The sequence below is a fragment of the Rhea pennata genome, chromosome 17 (assembly GCF_028389875.1).
Source record: "Rhea pennata isolate bPtePen1 chromosome 17, bPtePen1.pri, whole genome shotgun sequence".
NCBI lineage: Eukaryota > Metazoa > Chordata > Aves > Rheiformes > Rheidae > Rhea > Rhea pennata.
This window is the reverse complement of record NC_084679.1, coordinates 9,170,397-9,193,563: the sequence shown is the minus strand read 5'-3', so window position 1 is coordinate 9,193,563 and position 23,167 is coordinate 9,170,397. Positions and strand designations below refer to the sequence as shown.

Here is a 23,167-nt window from a genome sequence, read left to right as displayed (position 1 = left end):
TATAGTGAATCTAAAAATTTCAACTGTGGCTATATAAATATACTTCATACAGTTTGACATTTTTTCATCCAACAGCAGAAAATAAGGGCAATTAGGACAGCAAGAAATTCACCTTTGAAATTCATCAGTAAGAACTCAACATTTTTCAACATCTCATTTTTGTTTGAGCTTCTGGTAGTATTCCCATCAGAGGTATTTTTTTTCCGAGAAATTTCTCATATATAATCAGATTATCAGATAATAAACAGGATGTTTATGTCTCAGATTTCCAGTCTCCTTCCCTGCTTCTGAGACCAAAACCATTCTGCGTAGATGATTCCTGCACATCATCCTTGCTTCGGTTTCACTCTGTCTAAAGTTTACCCATAAAAACGGACACTGTCACTTCACTTCTACTTCCAGCCTGCAATATGGCTTCATCATTACACCTTTTCCTCTGCTCCTTCTTTGGCTGGAACATGCAGTAAGGCCAAGTAGATGTTTTTGTTTTCTATATTTGAAAACACTTCAGTGCATCACACTTGCTGTAACTAAATAGATGCTAAAACAAAATTATGTATTTCTGATGTAAAATGGGTTTCTTTGAATCCTAATTTCTTTTAACTTTTGGCTCGTAACATGAACATGGCCACTTCCTCCAAGCAGGTTGACTTTTTGTATTTTATTAAAATAGTCTCCATTTTAACGCAAGAAAATAATTTATGATTTATGTTTAATGTCATGTGGTGCGGTCAATAACTACTGAAATAGTACTTTGCTTAATTTATTCTTCCTCCTTTCCTATCTGTATTTTTTTCTTTTAGTAGTTCAAGGTTAGGAGGACAAGCAGCCTAAGGCATCTGCCTGGAGTTGGGACATGCTGGTTAAGTCCCAGGTCCATTACCGCCTTCATATACAGCTGTGGGCTATTTAACCTTTTTGTTCCATCTATTGTGGGAAGAGACTGCATTTTCCCACCTCACAACATCTCATAACAGTAATATAAAAAAGATCACCCTACTCAAATCACCTTTAGCACTGCACTACTTACATACTGCAAGTATCCTGATAGCATTTAATCCAAAATATAAATAATAATAATAATGATATAGTAATAAGGAATACAGTAGGAACAGCTATATCTGAAATAAGTATTCCTACTCTGTTGCGTGGTCCCCTTCTTCCCAGTTCTTCTTTGTGAGATTTACCAGACAGGAGTCTTAAGAATTTAAAGAAATATTTAATGGCTATATATTTGCCACTAAAGACATATATAATCTCAAATACTTGGCTGAAAAAGATGTGCAGCAATCAAACTCTCTCTTTTGCTAGGATCCTCTCAAAAGTCTGCATAATTTCCACTTGCAGTGAGACTGAACTCTCTGATGTTAGAATCAGTCCTGAGAGACCTGTGATTAGCTTTCATTCCTTCTTCATGCTACTTTATTTTATGCTCTCCATAATGTAGTGCTTTGAGCTCCTCTTAGTCTACAGAGCATCACTTTAGCTTTATAACAGGTTGACCTAACATGGTAGTAAAAGCAAATTTAGGACCAGATTCTGAGAATGTTCTTTTTTAACCTTGAAGCAAAGGGTCAACAATAGTGTGTAACTGTATGGTAGAAAATAAAGTGACTTGCTGAACATGGATCACTCTGCTATGATACAATCTACCCATATCTGAATTTTAGACGCTTTGGGGTTAAGGCAATAATTTGCAAATAATAATAAAAAGAATTAAAAAGCCAATAAAGACCTAATATTTCCCCCCAAGTTGGTCATTAAATTTTTATTTTCGTATGGAATACACAAGTCTGCTTATAGGAAAACTTAGCTGAATCTTCTAAATTCCATTTACAGACAGACAAAGTTCAATACAACTATTCTCCATTCTTTTCCACTAATTCCAAACTGAGTGATCAGATTCTGAAAAGAAGAAGAGGCCTGAAATGGCTGAAGTAGGAACATGGGGTATGTTCAAAATCAAAAGTTTCATGAACTTTTCAAGTTCAAGTTCCAGCTTTGCTGCTAACTCTAGAATGAGGAAGATATAAAATAAAAAAAAAAAAAAGAAAGAAAAGAAAAGAAAAGAAAAAGAAAAGGAAAAAAAAACATCTATCTATCTGTCTATCTTGGCAGAAGTGAGCTGAGAGCTTGAACCCAAAATTCTGGACAGCCTAGAGCTTGTTGAAGCTCACGGCTAAATCTCAAAGTCCCATTCTCAGCCCTTGGCTCCTCTGCATTTAATAACATGATCTGTACCAACGGGAGAGGGGTGAAAAGAGAGAAAAAGAAATTACCATGTGCTTGGAGCACATGACATTTAATAAAACACAATCTGTACTTCATTATAAAAATGCTGCTCTATTTCAGTGATATACTTTTATCGCAGATTTTAATCAAGTATCTCACCGCTCTCAGATGAGAAAGGTGGAGAAAAATCTGTAATGCCTTTTCTAATTGCTTGTTCTCTCTCATTTGTATCTAATTACCCTAGTCACATTGTTAAGAGATTGAGCATTTTTACATTCACTCACCACCAACTATTGCATTAAAAGAAAGAAATTAGATAATTAATCTCTAGTTCTAAGAATTCATTCAAATAAATACCTTCAGAAGAAAGAAGCTACCACAACATCAAGACACTGACACTGCAATATACATGAGAAAATAAAGCATCAACAAACACCTTGCCACATTCAGTGACTTCTACAGTTGCATCCCAGCCATCACTCGGTTCCTTTCCTACGCCAGTTAACATAATTAGTTATTAAAACTTCCTTCTAACATGGTGAGAATGTGAGTAGCTTACTGGAGTATAAGAAAGCTTAGGGCCAAATTTCAATGCTGCACCATCACAAATGTACACAACAGTGACAGGCAGCATTTCTACACAAACAGCAGGATGGAAAGTACCATAAAATCGGACCTAACACCCCTTCGGGCTTATTTTGCATCATCTCCTAAGCCTAGACTCTGCTTCTTATATTCTCTGTCATACTCTCTTGGATCCTCACTCAGAAAGCTTCTGAACATGCACCTGCTCCTTGAAAAGTATTACAGAGTGAGCAGTTGTAAGATGCAGCCCTCGGAAAGGTAAAGCACGAGTAGACCCCAGAACTCAGGGCATTTGCTGCGCTGCGGTTTACCCAAAGGCAGCGCGCTTAGCGGCAGCGCGCAGACAGCATTACACAGAGCCGCTAATGAAACCCACTCGGTGCTCCTCAGCAGATCCCTCGCCCGCGCATAGGAAGAGGCGCAGTTTAAACAGCTAAATGTGAGGTGAGTAGCAAAGTCTAAAGCGAGAGACAAATACAAATAGATAAGCAGGTGTGGATAGATGAGCAGACTATTTTTCAATTCAGCTGCAGTACTACTATAAGCAAGAACTGCAAAATCTTGCCAAGGGCATGACTGCGAAAAGCCTCTCTCTTTGGCTCCTGTTGTTGCTGAAATGAGCTTCTCTCTACGCTACTGCATTTCTGGCATTACAATGGCTAATGAAGAATTTGACTCACCTGATTTATTTTGTAATTGAAAAATCACCCGCAAAATCACAGCTGCAGCCCTCCACACACTCAACACACACCCCACAGCATCAATGGACTAATATTTCCCTTGCTCACACCAGTGCATCACAGATGGCATAACTTCAATTAACTTAACAGCTACACCAATGGAAAAGGGCCCAGTGGACAAGAGCTCACTTGCTCCAAAGTTAAATTTGTCTGTCTGTATCTGCGCTGTCTGTATCGACTGTAAGCAGCTCATGTCCCTTCCTGGGCAGGGGCTTCGTCTCTGGTTCACAGATAAATCTCCACACGTATGCACAGAGCATGTACACTCTGTGCTGTATTTTGCAGCTGCTGTGATTCACTTTTTTACCAAGAGACACGGGGGTGAGCAGAAGGAATCGGAGGCTTTTTCTGAAGTTCCTTCTTCCTTCACCTTAGGAACTCATTTGCTAAATTGCTATTTTATTTCATTGAGAAACACACGCTGTTCTCACCAACAACAGAGTTCTGCTTTTATACAAGCTTCCAGAGAGCAAACATGAGGTACCTGCACGATACAGCACGGAGGGGGGTGTATACCCTCTGCCACAACTTGCACCTCATCACACGTAACGGCCGCGGGAAGCAAGGTCCCTCCACTTAACGATGCGATACAAACACAGCAACCATCCAACACTCTTAACGGCGATGCCAGACGCTTATAGTAACGCCAGCCGTCAAAAAGGGCACACTACGGGCTGTTTGATATTCTAATATTTATACTCAATTGTTGCTACAAATTATTTTAAAACAACGTTATTTCTGTGCTACTTAGGAGCTCTGAGTTTCCTTTTATACTCCTACTCATTCTGAATTGTAATGTAAATTGGTGCATTAATATCACACAGGCCACCATTAATTAAATCAGCTGATACAAATGCGGACAAAGTTTGGATAGACGCAGTGGCAAAATGCCTAGAAAGTTGAAGGAAGCCCTCTTAACAGCTCAGTCACCAGTCAAACCCGTCTACTGGATAGATCTTCAGACCTTTCAAAATAAATGCTTTAGGTAATAGTAGTTACTGGCAGTAAAAATATTATAACGGAGGAAGGAAACCCATGCATCACCTTGCACAATGTCACAGATAAGAACTGTGGCTTTTTAAAATGTCAAGACTGAAGATGTACAACAGTCTATAAAATGTCACTCAAGTCATTACATGCAAACAATGTAAATCATTTATTAAGGAAATGAAATCTGAATTAATTTTATCGCACTATTTCCTCTGCGACATTAGTTAATTGATGAAGAAATTCCATATTAAATAAAAACAGAACTACAGAAGTCAACATGTAATATTTCAATTTAATGTAACAAGAAGAAAACAAGTAAAATTTAAGCTTAATCCCTTCTACTGAAGAAAATGTCACAAATTTTTGTACGTTTGGTATATTAAAGACACACTCAGATATTTTAGTGTTTTTAACATAGGATTAGGATTTTCTTCCAAATGAACAGAACGGTTAGGCTAAAACTGCAGTTTCTTGATAGTACAAACCTAAACAACTGTATTCCCAAGATTTGTTTTCCATCATGTCATGTAGATTAGCAACTCTACACAACTGGGAGATCTGCAAAATCTGCAAAGGAGCCATGAATTATGCATTTCTAAATGTTTAAGTTAATATATCATAATCATCCTATGAAGATTTTGCTGAAGACTGATAGTACTACCATCCTAGTATTTCTGATCACAAACATAGGCATCCAGGAAGCAAAAAACAAATAGGCAACACACAGACTTCGGTAATAAACAGGCATTGTATATGTGTGTAACACATATTACTTACATATATAATAAATGAAACTTTGTGTCAACAATATTGTTTATCAAGAATTTATTTAGAGGTAAAATTGTAGTTGAATATTTTTTTAAAAAAAGTAATTTAAAATCTTATAACCAAATATATATAACAATTCATCAAACTCAATTAAATTAAAAGGCAACACTTGATAGCCTTTTATGCAAATTTTGAAAAGGAATTTTATTACCTGGTATGCTAATATGGCATTTCATTTAATTTAGCTGATAAATTCCCCAATTTTGTTTCCCAGTACACTAAGTATATCCCAACCGAAGATGATAACTTTTCATGAGGTAACCAAGGACTCCTTGTATGTATTACAGAAACAAGATAAATTTATTAATTTTAAATGGGAGGTAGAAGTGATCTTCCAGAAAATTTCTGATGAAATTTAATCTTTTAAAAAAGAAAAAAAGCGAGAGAGAGGGAGAGAGGGAAGAGAGGGGGAGAGCAGCTGTTAAAGCCTGGCTTTGGCGCCCGTGCAGTTCACAACAGCAGGCACCCCCGGGTGCAGCTGGTTATGTTCTCCGGGGCTGGGGGGAACTGCTCTCAAGGAAAGCCAGGCTCGAGCTCGGTGGTTATTTCCACGAATGTTCAGCCTGGACAGAAATTGCAACGTTAGCCCTGTAACTGCTACTTTAAAACATCAAGATGATGCTGAAGATCTTGTCTGAACATCAACAGCTTCTTAACACGCTGTTGTATCTCGTTCCTGGAGCTGCGTGCACACAGGTAGCTCCCACTAAGCTAGAATCAGCGATACTGGGCATCCCAGTACGCCTAAGAGCAGCGCTAGCGCCTTCCAGAGAGCCGCACAACCCCAAGGGGTGAGGGGCAAGACGAGAAGCACGCGGGCTTGTCAGGGAGTTAGGATGAAAACAAAGCTTTGGGTTCGTGTTTTTGCAGAGAAAAACAAAGCCAGATTATTTTTTTAATCTGGGTGGAATCACCCATCTGTCAATATTTTTTTTTTAATGAACACAATCATCATGTACATATTTTAATAATTAAAAACTCCCCAAAAAATATTTGTACTTTACAAGGACTGGCAGTGAAAAATCATTTTTCTTTCAAATCCATTTGCTAAAGAATGTCATACTCAATACAGGTTTTGTCACAAACAGTCAATCAGTGAGATTAATCTGTTGTTATTTAAAACCTGATTTAATTTCTTTTCTAACAGTTCTTTTTATTTCTTTTTGCTTTTATGCAGCATTACATTGCACGTATCAGCTTGTTCAGATCCAAGCGCAAGCTTAGCCCTGAATTAATAAACTTGCAGTACAACAACTATTTTAGATTCGAAAAACTATTTTCTAAATAAAATAGCAAGTTCTACTTGTAGTAGTAATACACCTTCTTGTTAATGAATAACTTATTATATAGCATGTTTACATGATCGAATTTAATTTTCCATTAATTATTACCATTAAAATGTTTTTTTAAAAAAATTTAAAGTATGTTCAGTGCAGTTACCTTAACCATAAAGTCATGAAAAGCCAAATGATCTTTGCTTAATGCATGTTTTTACTTTCAGCTTTACTCAGCTTCCCACCAACCAAGAAGTTCAACCACAGTCTCAAAGGAGAGCGAGCACTTCTGAGCTCCACTTCCTAATTCAAGGTTATTGCCCCTGCACACAGTGAGAGCAGACTGCAGGTTAAAGACTGGAATGACAGAAGACACCAAAGGAGATTAGGAGAGAAAATAAAAAAAGAGGAATCTCGGAAAGAAGTGACAGAAAGGAAACAAAAGCAAATTGTTTAATTGGAGGTTGACTAGTCAAGTTCAACACTTGGCTGCAGGAGACAAAATGCAACAGACTCCAGCTGCGAATTTAGCCAAAGGTTTGTAATTAAATTTCTTGAGGCAATCTATTCAGTTCTCTGTAATATTTAATTGAAATAGTAGATGAGAAGAACTCAGAAAGTAAGCCTTCCCATTTTGCCCTCAATTTGAAAATGTTCTGATGAAGAGGAGAAAGGTCTTGCCTAAAGAAAAAGTAAAGTTTAATATGTGCTACTCTACCACAGCTACTCCACCAGTTTTTTAAACTCATTTAGTGTGTAGTTAAACTATAAAGAGTGTCTTTAAATATCTCCGTCAGCACAGACTTCCCAAGGCAACCTGGATTTTTTAGAAGTAAACTCTAAATAGGAGATTTTTGTTGACTATTTTACTTTTCAAAGGAAACTGCAATTTCTAATTAATATCTTACTGTATTCATACAACACAGATTAGCCACTATAAAACAGCACAATGCTGCAACAATTTCATTACGATTACAATAACCAGAAGCACTCTGCAGTCAACACTGTCAGATGTTTCTGTGTTTATCTGACATCCTTCAAGAATGTTAATTATGCTGTACTGCCTGCCAGTGGCTAACGTCTACTGGCTTAGCAATTAAGCTGGCAAGATCTCAACTCCGAACAAAAGACAGCTACCAGATATTTTGTCAAGCTAGATAATTTCTTACCTAAAATATATACTTGAAAAAAGACCAGCTCATTCTGAGTGTACTCTCTGTGCCCAAAGGGAAGAAGAAATCATCTTGAAAAAACCTTAACAATAGTATTTTGTGAATAATATTAAGGTAGCCTGCCTTCATTTAAAAACTATTATTTTCTCCATGAATTTGCATTAGTGCTGAATACTCTTACCAGTCTATACTGTCATTTAGAATACAGTTAATATAATTACTATTACAATAATAGCTCACCTTCGCATTTGCCATGAGACCTTTTATTAGCTAGATTATCATTATATTCTTAAAAGGTCAAAAGAAAGGAATGTAAAATACAAGTAGGATCTGAGAAATCAAATACAGAATGACAGCTTGCAGAAGGTCAGAGCCAAGAGTGAGAGTCCAATTTTCTGAATCACAAAACTAAGCCTTAACACACAAGTGACGCTGTCCTCTCTTTCTTACAAGAGAAGGACGGCTGAATGAGGCCTCAGCCACATTTCCAATTCTTACAGTTAATGTATACAAAGAAGCATTTTTGAGCAAGAACACAGAAAAAAAAAAAAAAAGCAGGCAACACCTGGAAATCTCTCAGCAAAGCTGCCGAATGCACAGCATTCGCACATGGGCTAGGACATGCATGCTCCAGAAGACTGATTGAGTGTATGCATGTATATGCATACTTAAAGCAAGCAAGCATTCTCAGGCAAGAGCCCCGTGATCAGAAATGTCACATAAACATGCCAGCTTATATGAATCACAAACTTATTTCAACAAATGACATACAAATAGGATATCAAAAGACATGAATAATCAGAGGATGGCTACTTTCAAATGTTCTGTCAAGTTTTTTTATAGAAGCATTAATTCATTAGTCAACCTCCTAAAAGAACAATTTTACTAATGAGGTTTTGGCCAGTAAAAATTGCAAGGATATGAAATCTGTCACATGGGTGACAGTGAAAAACACAGTATGTTTAATCTGCACAAAATTATCTGGGTACTATTTAATTGCATAACAATGTTTCAATTTTTCTCTGTTGAAAAGTAATTTAATAGGTTCTGTTTATTACTTATGATCTGAAGGGAGAAGTTCACATGAAGAGAAGAAAAGCAGGATCTCACCATAAGCTTCAGTCATGCACATGAAACAGCGTTACTTTAGCACAGATTAAGATCACTAATATAAATTGCTTTTATAAAATGAGGTGAAAATCAAAGGTGAAGTACCATAATAATCTAAAATGAAAAACAATTGCTAGAGAAAGATATAAATGGCATCCAAACTCTTTGCACTGTGAATGTAAAAGAGATGGCTAGCATGGATACCTAAGGAGAAAATAAATTAATCGCTTATGGTTGCTATAAAACCGAGCTCAGCAATCCTTCCCAGCAAACTGAGAGCTCACACACGAAACACAGACAGCTTACTGAAGAAGAATATATCAAAAGTATTTGTATTCCAAGTCCCAGAACCCTTCTAAGCATTATCTTGCATTTTAAAACACTCAGATTGCTGGGCAGTCATATTATGTAGGTTATTTATAGATATGCTAACATATTCAAACAGTTGGCTTCAGTTTCTTCAATTTCTAGGATAAAAAAGAGCAACTAAAATGTACAATACTAACTCCCTGAAGCATGTGTTTCCAGATCCACAAGAAGATCATGTAAGCACCCATAATCTTAATTGAAGCGCACTAAATATTTATTAAAGTATCTTGTTGCCTCGTACTCTCACTTCAGTAGGTTCAAGAACCATGGAATCGTAACGCTGCCGTGGCTGAACACACACACGCACGCACATGCACACGCACACGCACACGCACACACGCACGCACGCACGCTCTAATTTTAGAAAGGTTAAAAGGTGAAAGCAGGAGGAATCTGGTTATCCTGACACTACTAAAGCAAAGGATGTGCTAGATTTCTCACGAACCTTTTATTATTAATAAAAGCTTTACAGAAGATTCCCCAAATCAATTATACACCTACTGCATAGCAAGTGTCTATAAATGGATGTACCAAACAACCACAGGGAGAGAGAGAGAGAGAGAGAGGGAAAAAGAAGTTATAAAGTTCACAGGTTTTGATTTGCTTGCTAGGCTGATTTTAGATGAAAAGGGTTAAGACTAAGTTTACACTTAAAATCACTCACCAGCTCAACAGGAGAACTGGCTAAAACTAAGGCTTCTTGGTTTCCACGTAGTTCCCCGATGCACACCGTACTGCTTTCTTTCGTATGGGGACTGCTGTCATCTCATTTTCAAGTTCTCCTCTACCTTTGCTGATAAAGGAAATTATAATCCTATCATAAGGAAGCTGAAACAATTTCCTAAGATCCAAAGTTATGCATTTATCTTCAATGCCAACAAGGGGAAATTAAAATAAACCATATTCCTGAAACTCTGCTGACAACTATCATCTTAATCTCCAGCATTTCTTTTCATTATTGTTTTTTTCTAATACTTGGGTGGAGAGTGCTAGGGAAAATCTAAACAGGAAAATATGTTAGGATTCTGAGAGAATGCAACAAGTATTAAAAAAGAAGTCATTTTATTACAACGCTCCCTTGTTTTTAAACCATCTAGACTCAGATCACTGGAAAATTGGCAATTAGAGTAAGCTGATTAATCTAGTTCAGTGACAGCTTGATCTCACAGAGTCCCAAATACTGCATTTTGTTAATACTGGAGGCACAAACAAGAGATCAAATATGCTTTTGAAAGGCCGAGTAACCTACTAAATACCAAGCTGATAGTATTGAAGAATACAGCACATGCTGGAAAGCCTCACAATGAAACATGCTGATACCAAATAAATTTGTGAGTGGGAAGAATACAGAAAAACTGGCACGGAAAGGAGCCTGAGAGCGCCACATTTCCACTCCAGCAGAAGCCGTAGTGCCAAGCGCGGACTGACAACATGAGCGTGTGCCAGAGCGCGCTTGGAACTAACGCTGGAGAAGTGTCAGTAAACGCCCGAATCACTGTGTTTATCCCTCTCAGTGCATATGTGTCACCTGGCTGCCGTGGTAACCTGCTTAGATAGATATAAGAGACTATGAAGCAGCAACGCTCATCACTACTGTTCCTGCCATGGCTCACATTGCTCCTAGGATTAATACGCATTCCTGGTGAGATCAGCATGTGTGGAACTACAGCTGAACCGCTACTGCTTTCAAAATTTCTATATGTATCAGTGTACATTTGATATACCCGCTGGATCAGTTTTCAGAACCACACATCCCTTCTCCTCTTGCTCCCAAAACAAAGGGAAATAAAATGAGAACAAAACAGGTCAGCAAAACTCAATGGTGTAAGATGTGCTTGAAACTGTGGACACACCGTGCGACACGCTTGATCTCTCTGATCTCAGATACAAGTAAGACATCGAGGCTTAAAGAATCTTTTTGTTGAAGCACATTTTTCATTACAGTTCAAATTCAGTCCTCACTCGAGGAATGGAGAAGGCAGAACGGAGGGTAACATGACACGAGCGCCCGCAAAGAGCTAACAAAGCTGGCGGATATGATTTTAGTCCTGCCAGCCTTGACAGTGTCCTTCTAACAGGCAGCAAGTGTGATAAAACTGATGAATAGGTCCAACTGTCAAAAATACAGAGGCAGTAACTCTACCGCACAAGTCTGATCTGCATCTTAAATATTTATAACTTTCAGATTTAAGAGACAGTATGTGGCCGCACATCTGTTCTTTTAATCTGAACGAATGAATCCTTTTAATACAAGCAGCGAAGCCACTGCAAGTTCTAAGGAGGGCCACGCCGCCTCCGTGGGGCTTCGCAAGCCAGTCTCCAATGCGAGCGCAGCGGCAGAAGGCTGTGGCAAGCCATTAACGTGCAGATGCTAGTTTTCTCCTCTCTCATCATATTATTCCTCTTGAATGATTCAGTGATGTTTCTGGTTCCTGTAGTATTGAAAATGCAGTGAAGGACTGATGAGACCAAAAATACTGGACTCAGAAAAACCTAAACTTGACAAGATATTTATTAGAAAGAGAAAAATTTTCACACAAATGTCTTGGAAGTCAGCAGGATATTTTGATTTCCGGTCACAACAGTGTCACAGGCTGTAGGTGCTTCTCAAATGTTAAACCATACAGAAATAAAATGGATATTTATGAATGTAGTATCAGATACAATGATACCCTATTAACCTTGCAAAATTGCACAAAATCTACTTGTCTGCAACTTGCTAGAATTAACAATTGTAACAAAAAAACCCCAATATTTTATTTGCTGTCAAAAAATGTAATCACTCGTGGGCTAGAAGAATTTTGCAAAGCTACTATATACTAGCAGTCCATATAATGTTAATATATCTTGGCTATACAACAAAACATGTTGCTATGCTCTCTGACCATCCTATCAGTCTTCCTTTCAAGAAAAGTGAGACAGACTTTTCCGTGTCCCCAGAGGTCATCCAGACATTAAAGGAACCGAAGCAAACATGCATTTCACTGAAACTCTGCTACTGACATACTGTCCTACTGTCCTAGCGGTCCCAGCAGAGCTTTGGTGACACGGTCCAAGTTTTGGTAAAGCTACAGGACAGATTCCCTTAGAGCTGGAATACGCACAGCATCACTATTACAAGATCAAACAGTCTCTCCAGTTGTTAATCACACACGGCTCCGTGTGAAGACAACGGGAAATTTGTCTAAGAACTATGTAAATTTTGCTCTAGATGTTAATGGAAAGAAATCACCAAAAGCACGGAGGTTTAAATTCATATGAATAAAAATTCACATTTAGGTGGGATCAAAATCTAAGGCTAAGGCCACAACAAATCTTATCTTAATATTACTCTACCATGTTCACTGTTGTTAAGACCTGCAAACTGTAATATCTTTGCTGGTAGAAGTCCCAGTCTGACAATCTTCTCATGAAATGTTGTTTAAGAATATGAACTGAGCTTTCATTAGGTTATCTGACATATATAGTTTTGAGGGACAGATTTTAATTGTATGTGTGTCAATCACAAATCCCATCCAATTGTCATGGAAACATGCAGTCATTACAATCAAGAGTCAAATGATTAACTTGGCTGCTGGAACAAAAGTTTTATAGCAGCAATTTACTGAAACTGTCTGGTTTGCATATATTAAGCTGAATGGAATCACAGTAATGGCAATGCTGCTGGACACAGTGCTCTGCCAACACTTTAAATGGGTTTAATACTTAAATTTTCTATAGAGAACATGCAGTATTCTGATTGTATTTAAGCTAGCTGGATGTTACAGGGTATATTTGGATTCTGTAAGACTTCCATGATTTTGTTTATTTCTCTTCCTAGCACAAGGTCTGCCCTCAAATCTGACTAGCATATATTGTTTTTACAAATAAGTATCACAGATCCGTATGAAAGTAATTAATGTGATATCCCTAAATCTTCAACAGGTGATTTACTAAAAAGTTGCTCTAGTTAGGTCATGACTGGTTTTCCAAATCAAGAAATAAACCATTTATTGAACTTACTTGGCTTCCATTATTCAAAAATGTGTCTTGCCAACTGTAATATATTTATCCTCACAACATGCCTGTGAGCTAATGCAGCGTGACCTGCGTTGCTCAGCCCAGGGGAGACAAAATGAACAAAACCTCAGTCCCAAATTCACCAAGTTCTTCAGGTACCTAAATTCCCACTGACCGTTGAGCTAGGACTAATCAACCCATGTAAGGTAACACAGAAAGCCAAGTAATATAGAAGACTCACAGGATACCAGCAAGCTTCCTCACAGGTCTTCCTCAATTGTCCTACTTTCTTCTTTCCTTTGGTGTAGGTCTTTCAGATCTTAAACTACTGCTGTCCATGAATTCCAGTCATGCTTCCCCTTCTCACAACTGTGTGAGTATGGGATACAACGGATAAAATGTCTCTCATTTTGCTATCCGTATTTTAACTAGGTTATCCTTTTTCAGTAAGAACTTAATGAAATGCAGCTCTTAACATTACAATACAAATATTTTATATTTATAGAGTTTTTTCAACCAGAGACTTTGAAGATGTTTTATAAAGGAAAGTTCTCACCAGACATTGCTATAGGATACACAATCTAAAAGATCAAATCCACAGCAAAATCTGAGATTAGCAATGAGTTTTTGACTTTCATATCCATATTCCCATTCTTTGATCACCATGCTGACTCCTAAGAATGGGGTTGTGAAAGTAAAACTGAAAAATTTCCAATAAAATTCCAACCTGTGCATAACAGATATTTCCATACGCATTTATGATTTCCTGTAGACATAAACGGGTGTGTGCAAACATCTCTGAAGTCATTCTCTTTGAAAAAACCTCTTTGAAAATTTAGTAACTGCAGTTCTAGTTAACTGTAGTTTGAATGCATCTGAATGCCAGCTGATTGGAGCAGTAGCTGCTATATGCACCGCCCGAGCAATCAAACTGAATATGAAGATCTTACTTTTTTCTCTTTTGAATGACTATGTTAGATAAACATATAGGCTTCTCCACTTTAATGAGTACATTTCAAATTATAGTGTTACTGCTGCAATCTTACGGAATTTTAGGAGAGGAACACATTGATTTTTTCATGCACTTTCTGCACATCTTGCAATTCAGTTATTTCGCTTCAATGTATATAATATTCTTTCTAACTTTATAATTTTTGTATCTCAGAAATGAATAAAGATCACGTCATCTGATTCTGCTATAAAATTAGACTTTTTAAATTGACTGTTAAAAGACAGAGTGCCGAAACTATATTAGCTGAATCTGGAAAGCTGAGGACAGAAGAAATCCATGAACATTCTGTTTATTGGAACAACGTAACACAGCAGTGTAATTAGATCAAATACTTTATCCAGTATTACAGAAACAGGCTTGGTTTCAGGGGAGGGAAAAGGGGAATTTTCAGGGGTTTTTGGTCTGAAATTTGATTGTTGAAAAGAGGAAGAGAGCAGTTTCATTCTCACCTTGCAAGCACACTGAAGCAAAATTACAACCAGAATTTGCCACTATCAGGGAAAGAGCATATGAAGAACAGTCTGGTATGCTGCTCTTCACAATTAACTCTGCTGCTGGATGTTACGTGGGTAGCAGCTTTAATTAGTAAGTCAATAGTTATGACACAGACACCATAGTATTTTCCCATGTTTATAATAGAAAGTATTTGTGGTATATCAAACAATTGTGCACTAAATCTTACTAAAATTTCCTTTTTTGTGTGCATCCACTGTGCAAGTAAAGGTTTGATGGAAACAACAGCAGTGATAAGCCGTTACCTACATACATAACCAAACACAGTTACTAACTGTAGGATCAGATACTGTAACCCTCTTATTTGGTTACAGAAGTGGAACACTGGAGTAAAACAAAAGCAAGCTACACCTGAAGCTGTGGGAATTTTTAAAACCACAGCTAAACTGAAATAATTAAACCAATTTCAGGGGCAGGGCAATGCTTTTTTCTGGATTAGCCAGGAAGGCCTGCACGTGGAAATTTGATCACTTTATGTTTCCATTCCATTAACGAGGATGCAGTCCTCCAAATGGGGTAAACTGGGTACAGTGTCCATCTTGAATCCTATCTGGCAAAATCAGACATCCAGTCATATCCTTGCAGTGCCATTCTACCCTCATCACTCTATTACTAGATAAATCTTCTTTATCGAGAAACACATGAACAAAGCTGAAAACATCATTCTAAGTGTTATACCTTCTTTTCGTTTTATTATACCAATTTACACAGGTAGTCCTTGGACTTAAATTTCTCCACTCCTTATTAAACATGTTGCCCAGGACAACAGGTATTAGCAGAGGTTCTCATTACACAGAGGAGTACTCTCCTTTGTGCTTGGAAGCTGCACATAAAGGAAAAGGATGGCTCAAAATTCACTTTGAAGAACAAGCTGTTTGAAGTAGTATGTTGAACTAAATATTTGGAAAAGAGTGGATGCTGACCTGTGACCTGTACTCACCCAATCAGTCCCACCAGACTCAACAGAACTGACCGCGTGAGTGCTGCTGCCCGAAGGTCACGGTTCGAGGGTGTGAAATTTTCCAGTAAAATATCTGCAAATATATGTAACGACTGGAGCAAATTCAACTCCACTGCAAGTTTACTGAAGTATAAAGACTGGCCACAAGAAGTTCACCTGCTCCAGCACTCTGGACTCCTGAGCTCCAACAGTGGCCAATACCCGATGCCTAGGGGAAGTGCCAGCAGAGGTACGCTTACCGTCACACTCTCTCAGGGTAACGTTACCCCCAGAAGGAATCTGCCTGCTATCGGGGATAACGAATCTAGATGTTCTACCACGGCAGCGGCAAGCATCTGCGCCGTTCGAATATTGTAGTACAGCACAGCAAAGGGTTTCTGAACTCCCTCCAACCGTGTAGTTTCCAGACAGATCACTGAACAGTCTTCAGTCAGAAGATGTCTTTTGCAAGGTAATATAGGGAATTATGTGATCCACAGTGAATTGCAAATTATGTATTTTGGGGTTGCTTCTGAACTCTTTGGGGCATCAATTTTCCAATTTTCTGCATATACCCTGTAATATACTACATTAGTTTTCTGTTGGAGAAACTGATAAAGTGACTTTGGATTTATCCTTCCTGCACAACAACATTGAGCCTAAAGGAATTTTTTGTTTTGTTTTGTTTTTTTTAAGCTCTTCTCAGTATTGAGCTGCAAGCTCTCATGACAACCTGAGAAGCAGAGAGCTTGTGAAAAGAAACTTGAGCCAGATTTTGGAGTATACTATATTTTTAGTAAGCTAAACAGGGATAGGCCATATGGTCCTACATTACAATATGCTGTAAAAAAAAAGAGAGAGAAGAAAACAAAAAATATAGTTTCAGATTACAAGCTAAGGCAGTTCTAGTCTTTATGGTATTCTGCACTTCAAATGGATCTTCTAAAGCTGTCTGTTTTGCCTACAATGAACTTTTGTTAATTTGTCCTGGAAGTTCTCCAGGACAAGAAAGAAACTGGGTACACTGCAGTCTCAGACATCACCTGGGAATTTCATAAGGCAGCAGAAACAGAGAGCTCTAAACATATCCCTGACTCAGGCACTGCTCACAGTGGAAAAAACTAACCTAACCTAAGGCACTGTCCTGTAATATGTCTCTATAATGAGTTAATTGGGTCCTTCTGCTTCTATAAATACAGAACCAAGTTTAATTAAGCTAGCCTAGAGAGATTAAGTTTCGATCTTAACTCCTATCCTTCACAGAAGCTTCAAATCTTGAACAGTGGGTTATAAATCTCTGTCTCTAAAACCCAAATGCAATACTGGTCTACAACTGGGCATCAGAGGTGCTACTGGGAGGAGGGCATAAAACTCAACCAGTACCACTTGCTGCAACCAGTCATTTTCATCTGTTAAATCACCTGTTTTTCCAATATATATTCATGACTGGCAGTGTCCAATATATAGCGGTCCAAGCAGGGTAATGCTTGGAATACAAAAACTTCTCTATTTTTGCTTCTTGATTAAAATTGAGTTTGCTAAGTGTTTATTTTAACCATCTCTAAAATTGGGATTGTTGGATATTTAATGCAACAGTCTCTGAAAACTCTTGTTTGACAGTGCTTTACAGATGTAAAATACCAAGCAATATTTAATCATTAGAATTGTCTAGTAATGAATAAGCTACTAGTATAGAAACAGGCACCAAACGCCTTACATAGAATTTAACTTGTTTGAATTGTTTACTAGAGAGATTTAATTGACATATCAGTGGGTTATTTTGCTGAACTTGCTGCCTGTACTTGGGTTCTGCTAACAGATGAATCAAGGATGCTTAAATCTTGTTACCTGCCCCTGTGGCTTCAAAACATCTGACTGTGCAAATTATTATTTTATCCCTTATAACTTGGTAGTCTGTCTGTGTTATGCACAATATCATCCTAAAGAGATATTATCTCCTCTTTGAGCAATTCAATACAGCTTGTAATCAAGAATTATTTATTAATAATCTTGTACCTGTCAAGCCATTAACCCCACGAAATATAAATAAAATTAGATCTGCCAGGAACCCAGTTAGGACAGAAGAGGATGAAGGTAAACTCTTGTAGTTAATCTTAAAATTTCCCTTTTATGGTGGTCCCTTCACATTTATTTTAAGAAATGCCCACGTTAAGAGCAGACGACCTATGTCGCAACGGGCCAAGATGCCAAGCCGGAGCCGCCGGGGCTCTAGGGGCAGCTCGAGGACAGGACCCGGCGGGCAGGGTGCCCTCGCTGGATGACCGGTGCCCTCTCCTGGCAGATCCAAGCAGTATTCTAAGGATGGCTTGTGCCTGGTCGGGTGAAGAAAAAGCCCCAGCCAACCCCTCTGCTAGCAGGAACGCATACTAATAGAGCATGTTAATTACTATTCTTCTATTAAACATTCATGTAGGATGAACTGTTGCTGATGCTCTGGCAAACACACTGAATACACACACACACACACACACACGCACACACACACACGCCTCAAATAACCCACCATTTTTCCCATAGACCTGGCTTTCTAGAGCACATAAAATCATAGGACAGCTAGGAGACATTAGTCTTATTCAAAGTGTTCGTTGAAGGACCGAGAAAAAAAAAATAGACAGACTATAAAACCTTGTCTTGGTGTTAATATTTTTAATTAAAGATTGGCATTTTTCCATGGGTTTCATATGCTTTCCTTGCTGAAGCAGCAAAGCAGTATTTTCTTTTGTTTAATTCAGTACCAATTCAGCTACAGTGACTGACTCTCTCTATAAAATGCATGCTACTCTTTTTTTCTGTAAAATTCTGCCACTCATGAGCTGATGGAAAAGCAAAAGCAGGTTAGGACAGTAGAGCTGCTGTTTAATATTAAACATTTTGCAAGTTTATAGATTAGTGCCTTGAAAAAGGTTCCACCGAGTAGCCCAGTAAATCTGGGTAGAGCAGCATTGAAACTACCATCCTTTAAGAGATGACTTAGTTTCAGCAGAATTTGCATTGTGCCTTTTAACCTTATAATTACAGCAGGGTTAGAATAATTGCCTCAAAAAATTTTTTTAATTTATGTAATTTTATTCATCTCAGCAGTTTTCATGCTACCTCTACTTACTCCAGTACCAGGCAAACAACTTTTCCAACAGAATTTTTCCAGAACAGCTAAGAGAAGAAAAAAATTAAAAATATTTCAAAAAGTAACTTTTTAATTCATTAAATTACACCTGATACATGAATTTTGTGGCCTATGCACCTCATCAAAACCAGACTAGCTTGAATTCTATGGAATAAAAATAGCCTCTAACTAAGAAGAAATTGATACCGGTAAACTAGTGCTACTTGATATTAAGCATCCCTTTACTGATAAGAAATGTCTGAGGCAAAGAGATGAAAACTGGAAATTACAGGGCTTGTGGAAATACCGGACTTTGAGACAATAATATAAAGACACCTCACAGAAGAAAAAAATGAATTAAAGTCCTCAGGTATAGGACAGTGGCCTCTGTGTTTTCTTTTGATGATATCACTGGTTCAAATGCTTTCCAGTGCCAAAGACAGTGCAAGTGGACTTTAATCTAACGATAATGAAGCCTTAGTACCCTGAGCTGGTATGTTTGAATCAAGAAGTAAGACTGCAGTAGAATGACCTCCATCAGGACTAACCAGGAAGGAGCAGCTTTTAGGCTGGTAAGATTTCTCTGAAGATTGAAGTGGAGATTTTAGCAAAGAGATCCAGGGAAAGATTTTTAAAGATCTCTGCAAGTGAGAAGTGCAATGGAAATGGACAAAATACGAAACTCACAATGCAAGCACAGCAGGCAAACACATCCATTTCTCTATTGGTTGGACCTCCCTGCAATATTTTAAGATTGTAGTTCCACTTTCAGTTGCAGGAACTTTACACAGCCATGATTTTTACCATATCGCAATTCCTTAATAGTTCCTACACAATGCCAAGTCTCGTATATTCATCATACTTCCCCTCTCCTACATCCTTTCGGCATTTTCCCCAAGGACACTGCTGATTTTAGTACATTTCCCCATAGGGAATTACAGCAAGTAAACATATGGAAAATGAATCCTTTCCTGCAGAGGGACATGTTTCTCTGAGCTCACTAGAGCAAGGACTGGCTCCTGGTGGGTGCAGAACTGACCCTTCTGACACTATGACTGTTCCTTTAGATTCTAACATTTGGATTAGAGGGGATTTCTTGTTTCAGACTCTGTTTTAAATTTCTGTACCACTCAGCTCATTTCACCAAAGCAATGGAGGACTAATCTATGAATCCTAATCTCCAGATTAGATCCCAAAGAAAAAACTAAAATGACAAAATGTTCCTTACCTCATCTGTTCCTCACTAGGGCAGAGCTCTACAGCCAAAATGCTTGGAGCCAAAGCTTGGGCATGTTTCAACTTTAAACAAGCTAAATATCAGTTGTTTTGATTCATAGCCCCAGGAGAGCAAGTCAATCACAAAAGCCTCAGATTACATTAATTTGCCATTAGGAGCTGTCTGTAAGACATGCTTAACCTGAAAAATCTAAAAAATGAGTATGAAGCAGATTGTGTCACTGCTTCCATTGGGCAAAATAGCAGAAAATTCCATCTTTGTTATGGTTACTGACCCAGGAGCATCCCTTGCTCCTTTCAGGCTTTAAATCTATGATTTTCCCCACATGCCAAGCACATGTCAGGCATGGAGTACTACTGACTTAGCAACACCACCGAATTCACAGCATCCAAGCTGTGCCAGATTTAGGAAGTCTTTGTAACGGGACTGACAGACCATCTCCGGCATCTGTTTGGGAGGTGCAGCATAAGCCAAGTTCATCCATTCAAACCTTGCTTATAAATAGATTCTACAGATGCATTTCATAGTAGATGGAAAATAACACATCCAAAATATTTGAGAACTTTGCATCTTTTAGGTAATGCACGAATTTAAATACAGTTTAAATACACATAACAGTTTAAGAGAAGCAGTCTAGTATATTTTAAACTACATACCAGAATTTGGTTTGTTTTTTATGATATCATCAAGATGGCTGTTACAGTCAGTTGCAGGTTAACACACAGTACCCTACTTTCATTCCCGTATTAAGCTGGAGGTTATGTTCATGTGCCAAGTAGATCAGAAGGCAAATTGTTATGAATGAGCAACCATGGTCAGACAACGTGCACTGCAGTGCAATCTTCCCATCAGCAAAGTCGCTTGGGATGGGCTGTCTATCATTCATGCCACAGATACCTAGTTTTCAGCCACTTAGGCAGGCCTGAACATCATAAACAATAAATGCACTTCCCAAAACCAAATTGTCTCATAAATTCCAGTCATTCAATATTGTAATTATATTTCTGTGGCTACAGTTGTGGCAACATGGAATGAAGTATGCGGGAAGAGAAGGCTATTAGCCTTAGGTAAAGTTCCCTTTTATACTGAAATCTTTTTGTTATCAATAATGGACTAGAAATGAAGGATGGCTACTGATGAATTAGTCATAGAACAAAAACTTAATCATTTACTGATGTCATTTACTCTGTTAGTACTGAATGACTCGAAAGCTTCTATTTTAGTTCTTCACACAAGAAGTTGCCTACCGTGAACAACTTAACAATGAATTTCCAGTATATAATTTTAAATGAAAATCAGTACTGCATCGTAATTCTTCTCTCTCAAGCAATAAGGTCCAATGGGCATTTCAGTTTTAAGTCAGAACACAAAGCTCCACTTCTGGACAGAAAGAATCACCAGCTATTTACAGTTTACAATTTCTCACCACAGATAATAAATCAGAGTACATATCTCAATGCAGCAACTGAAGTCTGATTACAGAGATATCTTGAATATTAGCAGCTTATGCATTCAATGGTGTTTTGTTCCAAATACTGTTTGCATACGGCTGAATCAAGTATCCAATTGACAGATGTCATTTTAGGTTTCTTTTGCCTCTTTTTTAATAGGTATACTGAGAACAGGGGTCAAAATGATATACACTAAAAGAAACAAACAAACCGAAAAAAAAAGTTTTTTGCAGTGACATAGAATGTGATCAATCAGCCCATATCCTTCAAACCATAATCTAGGGTTCAGATTTACAGTGTCCCTAAAATGCATCACTACGAGTATGTTAGAAACATTCATATTCTTGGCCCCTTACTTTCCTATAAAATGGGGAAGTGGAATGACTCTCCTGAGATTCATAAACAGATTTTGATTTCACTCAGGAAAACGTCCATCTTTCTGAAAGTTCTCCTACCTCAACCTGTTCTTCTTTGCTGCTGCAACTTAACATTAGGATTCATGGTTTTGTGCATAATACAGGAAGTTTACATCACTGGACAAAAAAAAAGGGAGGTTTTCTGAAAACTATTTGCAGTCTTTAAAGACAAAATAAATAAAGTTATATTTAGACTAAACAAAGGCATCTGTTCCTCCTTTCTTAAGGGTTCCATTAAAGAGATTTTATTTCATTGTATGAATTATAGGCTCATGCATAATGCCAGTTTCATAGCCCTGACTCAAAGAGAACAGCCACTACTAGCCAAATAAGTTAGCCCTGCCTATGCTGTGGGAGATTTGCCAAACAAAAGCAAGCTCCATGGTAAAGGTCATTAGGAATAAGAGAAATTCCTTACACTGTGCTGAGTACAGTGACTAATCCACCTCTTTGGAGGAAATATGCAGGGAGGGGGGACTCCTCCATTCTGCATTTCTAAGTAAATTCAGGGAACCATCCAGCTTGATCTTCTTTTCTATTGTTTTTGATAGAATTAACTCAGCATTATGCCTACTAGGACAAATCTATTGTACAATGCTGGAAATCCTCTAACAGCGTGGAGGATGCTAGCAGTAAGGGCAGTAAGTCAGCTGGCTGCTGTTATCATCAATCAACCATGAAGGCTCTGCTATTTTGCAGTCTGAATTCTTTATCTGATTAGTCATACAGGCAACTGTCTTACAGTGTTGCTTCCCAACTCCCATTACAAAACTCCTCCATTTGGGGTATTAAAAAAACAACTCATGAGATCAATGTTGCATGAAAAAAATTCTTTGGAGGGGAAGGAGAGAAGGGAGAAGAAAAGGCACAATCTCCTTATCCCCATGGACCTTGATGTAAAATGGAAGTGAGTGAAAGCTTGCAAAATCAATTCAAAAACAGATAAAGCAACAAAAGGCCACCTAGAAAAATACCAGAAAGCTATTTTAAGATGCAGAGAGAATTAAATATGCAAAGAAACGAAGCATAGCAAAGAAACAATTTTTATTGGCAGAATTAGCATTTCTCCTCCTGCTTGTCAGACAACTGAGAAAGGTGTTTCAGGAGAAGATCAGTAACATAACTAGTCTGAATTTCCTTTTTACTATGTCCAGGGAGGTTTTCTATTTCAATAG

At 37.9% G+C, this 23,167-nt stretch overlaps 1 protein-coding gene across 8 annotated transcripts in view; it reads right to left on the bottom strand.

Annotated features, from left to right (window-relative positions):
- The window catches only part of ARVCF (ARVCF delta catenin family member), a 292,145-nt gene that overhangs the window by 188,048 nt on the left and 80,930 nt on the right, over nt 1-23,167 (bottom strand). For 2 of the 8 annotated variants that reach the window (XM_062590419.1, XM_062590421.1), the window contains exon 3: nt 9,965-10,093. The exons of the other annotated variants lie outside the window; for them this stretch is intronic. The gene's annotated coding sequence lies outside the window, so the exon portion shown is untranslated. The remainder of the gene's footprint in view (nt 1-9,964; nt 10,094-23,167) is intronic. 8 annotated transcript variants of the gene reach the window in all.